The sequence below is a fragment of the Eriocheir sinensis genome, chromosome 2, assembly GCF_024679095.1.
Source record: "Eriocheir sinensis breed Jianghai 21 chromosome 2, ASM2467909v1, whole genome shotgun sequence".
NCBI lineage: Eukaryota > Metazoa > Arthropoda > Malacostraca > Decapoda > Varunidae > Eriocheir > Eriocheir sinensis.
In genome coordinates this window covers 1,871,658-1,878,441 of record NC_066510.1, presented here as the reverse complement: position 1 = coordinate 1,878,441, position 6,784 = coordinate 1,871,658, and the positions used below count along the sequence as shown (strand labels likewise).

The following is a 6,784-nucleotide window of genomic DNA, read 5'->3' as shown; positions in this document are numbered from 1 at the left end:
AAATTAACAGCACTGTAAAAACACTCATATTAATATTCACATGATGTAAACTACGTAATGTATACTGTGTTCTGAAAAAAAATAAAATACTTCAATATCAGATCAGAGGTACAATTACGGCATGTAATATTGCAATGATCATCTCAGCTGTCTTTGACATTTAAATTTTCTGTTATCGCCAGACGCCTTGGTCCTTGGTACCATCTCAGGCCGTGTACGGTTTCATCGACGTCGCTTAATTGGAGACAAGGAAGACCCTATATTTTTCCTTCCCCTGTCATTATTAATGAGTCCCAGGTGTCGCAACTTGGTGTGAACATGGCCTAAGTCTTCACCTGTGGAAATATGTTCATGCAAATGTGATTGGTATCCTATTTTTTGTGAAAAATGAATGTGCGATCATGGGTGTCGGAGTGCTGCTGAAGGATGGCTTGGCGACGAGGAAAAGCTGCCGAACTTTATGTAATTTCTGATTTACTAGTGCGAATTTTGCTTTTTTCTTCTATATGTAGATACAGAAAGCGTTAATTTACCCATACATGTCAACAGAACGATCTTACAACATATAATAGCGAAGAAATCCGAGGCATATAGATGCCCCGGCTCAATTCTGCCCGAGGCTCAATTTTGCCATTGACAGGGGCCTATATTTTTCCTTCCCCTGTCGTTATTAATGAATCTCAGGTGTCACAACTTGGTGTTAACATGGCCTAAGTATTCACCTTTGGAAATACGTTGATGCAAATGTGATTAGTATCCTATTTTCTGAGAAAAATGAATGTGCGATCATGGGTGTCGGAGCGCTGCTGGAGGATGGCTTGGCGACGAGGAAAAGCTGCCGAACTTTATGTAATTTCTTATTTAATGGGGCAAATTTTGACATGGTTTTTGTCATCATAATAAAGAATGATGATCATGCTAGCTCTAGACGTCATATCAGTCGAAAAGAACCCCACATACACGAGCTTGAGCTAAGATAACAGAGGCATGTTGATGCCCGGGCTCAATTTTGCCCGAGGCTCAATTTTGCCCGTGAAAGCGGCTTTACACCTGGCAATTCCTAGTCGGCAATACAGCCGCGACGATCTAGCGGCTAGACCGGCTGTGTGCTCTCGGGACCAAGTACGTTCACACGTGGGAGGAGCCGCCATCAAGACGTAAACTGCTAGTAAATGCAAGGGCATGAATTCATCCCAGACACCCCAAAAGGCTACTACCATATCTTAAAACCACAATGAGTTTGGTCCATTAGCCTAATATTGTAGATATACTTTAAGTAAACGAGTTTTACCTTCAGTAGTATTGATTGATTGATTGTTCAGTGTTGCATTTAACAACAAAGGAGAAGGGAGGAACATGCCATCTCAGGCATTACATAGTACTGTGATTATATAATACACGAAAATAATCGTTCCTTACCTCCTTCGATATCTCGCAAAGAGACGAACATTTCTCGGATGTTGCTGCTACTCTCTCAAAAGTTGTTTTGCGTAGACTCAGTTTCTCATACAGCTTATCTTGTGGCTCCCACAAGTATCTATGCTGCCTCACTTCTTCTAGTAATGCCACCTCGGCCTCCTGGCTCCAAATCTTGTTGTCTGTATCTGTCATTTCTTGTTTTATTGGCGCCGACATGTTGTACCCAGCCGCCAGTCGGCAATACACGACGGACACGCTCAGCTGCAGAAACCTTGCCGCGAGAAGGGCTCCCAGACCCAGACCCAGACCAAAAATCCAGCCGCGCCTGTATTGCCGACTAGGAATTGCCAGGTGTAAAGCCGCCTTAAATTACGATAGTGCGAGGCAAACCAGCTGTGACGCGGAAAGCCATTCATAAAGAGTGCTCTAAGCTGACTTCCCTAAACCAAATATCCTTCTGACTTTATAAAAGGCAGAAAACTGAGGAATATTATGATTTTGAAAACTCGCCACAGTCCGAGATGGCGCTTACCAAGTTCTGCTGCGCAGCTCCTCATATATATATATATATATATATATATATATATATATATATATATATATATATATATATATATATATATATATATATATATATATATATATATATATATATATATATATATATAGTACACACTAATTAAGCGGGTACATAAACTACATATTATTGCGGCAGAGATATGTATTGGGGGAGCGAGGAGGCGTGACCACGCCACCCCCTTTATAACACAATTGAACTGTCTGAAAATGGACAAGAAGATAATTTTTGATGTTGCTGTAACTGTATACGTATAAGATAAAATGTCAGATGTCTCCAGAGTGGTTCCTGCACTTGCCTTCCACAACTGAGGTGACATAGAGTAGGTACACAGCAGGACACCCTACAAGTTCCCCGTACCAACACCCTGCATGAGGGACACGTCTGTTCCTAGTGTAGACCCCAGGCTATGGAACGCTCTCCCACACCATGTAACACAATCAAATACTATACAAGTGTTCAGAAAAAGACTAAAGAAATTCTTACTTAATAATGACAAATATCAACTAGGATTCTACTGATGCCACGCTCACGCTATTTTGATATTGATTTGTATATAGTTTAGTAAACTTTTAGCTCAAGTCTTACTTTGATATATATGTTATCTGATGATACCTGTAATATACAGAAAAGCCTTTCTCTCTCTCTCTCTCTCTCTCTCTCTCTCTCTTTTAACCCCTTGACTGCAGATTTCCTACTAGAAGACCTCCTCATCCTACAGGAATGGAACAAAAAGTGGCTGCTACAATTCAATGAAGATAAATGTTAAGTCCTGCACCTTGGGAGGGGATATCCAGCACACCAATACCACATGGGAAACGCTCCACTATCCACCACAGAGGCAGAGAAGGGCCTGGGTCTATATGTTACCAAGCTACCAGTGAAAGCCAAATCCGTGCCTATCACAGTGGACGGGTTAACTTAATTTGTAGTACGCATCAAACTTTTGTTTTAGCAGACAGACGGGCGATTGAACCTGAACGAGAAACATGTCTAATTGTGTACTTTTCCAGGCTTGCAATGACACTTTACCTCGTGCATTGTTTCAAAAGCCTATTACATACGTTCACTATATATTTATCATCACGAGTGGTGTGGGGCACGTTCCTCCCCACCTCAGAGCTGCCACTTTCAGCTGATGGGTGGACATTTCCCTCACTCTCTCTCTCTATATATATATATATATATATATATATATATATAGATATAGATATAGATATATATATATATATATATATATATATAAATAGATATAGATATAGATATATTATATATATATATATATATATATATATATATATATATATATATATATATATATATATATATATATATATATATATATATATATATATATATATATATATATATATATATCGCCAGAATTTTCTCTTTAATACACTCCAACACGACCCCCACGTGTTATGAAACACGTGAAATTAATCCAGACAAGGAAAGGTTTTGCCGGCGCTGGGGATCGAACACACGACCAGCGAGACGGGAGAGCCACTCCTTTACCAGTCGGCCAAAGAGGTGCCCCCCTGGCAGAGTGAGTTATAGGAGGCTCGCTCATCAGGCTTAGTCACTGCAGTATATATATATATATATATATATATATATATATATATATATATATATATATATATATATATATATATATATATATATATATATATATATATATATATATATATATATATATATATATATATATATATAGTGCTTTGTTTACGTTATGGATGTGGATACGGGCAACCGACCTTGGCCGTGTGTGACGCACACCTGGAAAAGTTGGAGTTAACGGTTGCCCTAGCTGCCTCCAACGCGGTGGGAGAAAAAGGCCCAGTGTGACACCAGGTTACGGACAACCGACAATTCGCTCCTGGTTGGGCGCATGGGCGTTGCCTGTAACCCCAATGGTTGGAGGAAAACGGCCAGTGTGACACCGCCTTAAGGCAGTGATCCCGCTGATTGGGTGAGCGCCAGAGATGACGTCATCGGACTCACAGCGAATCACAAGAGTGTTTTCAGAACTGTCAGCCAGTCATAAGGCAGCCGTCTTCAACTGCGGCTTCAAAACGACTCGTTCTCTCTTCCCATTTTCTTTCTTTTTCCAAGGTACATATTTTGAGATAAAAAGGGAGGAAAGGCGGAAAAACAGGTCAGCCTTACAGGTAAGAACAAATAAGTGCTTTCCAGTGTTTTCAAGACACAGAGTTTTGCAATCCTCGAGTTTAGCGCTAAACCCTTGGAACAAAGCAAGCGCGAAACTTGCTCCTTGTTAAGCAAACCCATGTCATGGCCTACATTTTAGATCCTTGTTAAGCAAACCCACGTCTTGGCCTACATTTTAGCTCCTTGTTAAGCAAACCCACGTCTTGGCCTACATTTTAGATCCTTGTTAAGCAAACCCACATCATGGCCTACATTTTAGATCCTTGTTAGGCAAACCCACGTCTTGGCCTACATTTTAGCTCCTTGTTAAGCAAACCCACGTCTTGGCCTACATTTTAGATCCTTGTTAAGCATCAGCATAACCTTGTGTCACTCATGTATTTTTTTTTTTTTTTTACAAGATGACGGCTCAAGGGCAACAAAAAACCCGCTACTCACCGCTCCCACAACAGATAAAAGTAAAGAGTGGCCAAAAGAGAGGTCAATTTCGGGTGTCTTGCAAATTTCCTTACACACGAGCACAACAAAGGTACAGAACAAGACCGGGTGGAGTACTCACCGGCGCGGCAGCAGAGGCACCAGGAGGGTGTGGGTGTGTGGCCCTGACCACCAACTTGCCTGGAAAGAATATGTCTTGTTGTTGATAACTACAATAAACGTAATTATGAATTTTAATGAACATAATTGCTTTTTGAAAGCACAAGAACACGACTGGGTCTACTGTCTCATTATTATGATACAAATTTGACCCCATGGTGATTGCAGTCCCTCCTCTGTTGCTCTGTGCTGGCTGCCTTAACTTGCCTGGGCTGAGTCATCAGTCAGGGTTGTCCACTTGTGACTTCCCCGTGACAACTCACCCTGGCCAAGGTGACACACTGAGCCGTGCCTTCACTTGGCACTGCCAAAGTTTATCACAAAAAAATGTACTCACAAAAGTAAAACAATAATCAACAAAAAAATTATTTAAGAAAAAAAGTCATTTTTTTCTTATCAAGTGTTAATAGCACAAAAACTGTGCTAGGTCGCCGTCGCATGACCCTCCAACACAACCCCAACAATTTACATTATGCAACTAGGGGTCTAAAATGGAAAATGCTGAATAGTAAAGATGGCGCCACTATAAACACTTGCCTGCACCACAACGGGCTGGGGCCGACCATCAGGACCTACTATGAAGGCCTACTGGCGCCTCAGGCCAAGACGGAAAAAAAAAGAAAAAAAAACTATAATGCCATGTTGTAGGGTTCATCAGGGCTAACAAATGTTATTATACAATGTCATGTCTACAATGCTTGGGTAAGCCAGGAAAACAACTTGAATAGAACAACAACAAGAAGATGGACAATCTGTATATAAAAATCATGATTTTTCTACCCTGGAAGTGTGTGCTGATGACTGGAAACTGACTCAATGCACTTATTAAAGCTTATAAGTGTGTTTTGGAAGCCTACTAGTGTTTGTATAAAGCTGAACACTGGATTAGCACACTTATTAATCCGGTGACAGCGACGGGCCAAATTTGTGGCTTTACCACGTACCAGCGACGGGCCAAATTTGTGGCCTTACCACGTACCAGCGACGGGCCAAATTTGTGGCCTTACCACGTACCAGCGACGGGCCAAATTTGTGGCCTTACCACGTACCAGCGACGGGCCAAATTTGTGGCCTTACCACGTACCAGCGACGGGCCAATCTTTTGCCATAATATAAACCCCTCAAAATAGATGATGCATAAACTGATCACAAATTCGATGATATGTATTATGAAATGGTTTGCGTGAGTGATGATTTTTTCTCATTGATTCCCTTAGAGGGTCCTTAAGAAACATGATCTCCCCCCCAGCTGCCGGGTTAAGGCCTGTAACTGTGTATTGGTGACTGAACACTGACTTAGCAAACTTATTAAAACCTATTAGTATGTGTTTGAGGCCCAAGTGTGTATTTATGACTGAAAACAGATTTAATACACTTTTTAAGGCGTATATGTGTGTGTTTGAAGAGTGTAAGTGTGTGTTTATGGCTGAACACTGACTGCACACTTATCAAAGCCTATTAGTATGTGTTTGAGGTCTGGAAGTGTATATTTAAGGCTGGAAACTGGCATCACACTTTTTAAGGCATGTAAGTGTGTGCTTGATGCCTGGAAGTGTGTGTTTATGGCTGAGCACTGACTGCACACTTACTGAAGCCTGTAAGTGTGTGTTTGAGGCCAGAACGTGTGTATATATGAGTGAAAAGACTTAACACACTTTTTAAGGCATGTAAGTGTGTGTTTGATGCCTGGAAGTGTGTGTTTAAGGCTGAGCACTGACTGCACACTTAATGAAGCCTGTAAGTGTGTGTTTGAGGCCAGAAAGTGTGTATATATGACTGAAAAGACTTAACATACTTTTTAAGGCATGGAAGTGTGTGTTTGAAGAATGTAAGTGTGTGGGTTTATGGCTGGACACTAATTTTGTACACTTATTGAAGCCTGTGAGTGTGTGTTCGAGGCCAGGAAGTGTGTGTTTAAGGCTGACAGGCTCTCCCTTCCGTTACTAACACACCCACGTCTGCCGTATCACCCTCCCCCAATCCTACTCTTCCACTTTCCCTGGTCCCTGCTTCCTT

The 6,784-nt window shown here is 41.2% G+C and overlaps 1 long non-coding RNA gene across 1 annotated transcript in view; it reads right to left on the bottom strand.

Annotated features, from left to right (window-relative positions):
• Positions 1-4,728: 4,728 nt before the first annotated feature.
• Positions 4,729-6,784, bottom strand: part of LOC126998454 (uncharacterized) — a 26,175-nt gene continuing 24,119 nt past the window's right edge. The window contains exon 3 of the long non-coding RNA XR_007752881.1: positions 4,729-4,789. This is a non-coding gene — a long non-coding RNA (uncharacterized LOC126998454). The remainder of the gene's footprint in view (positions 4,790-6,784) is intronic.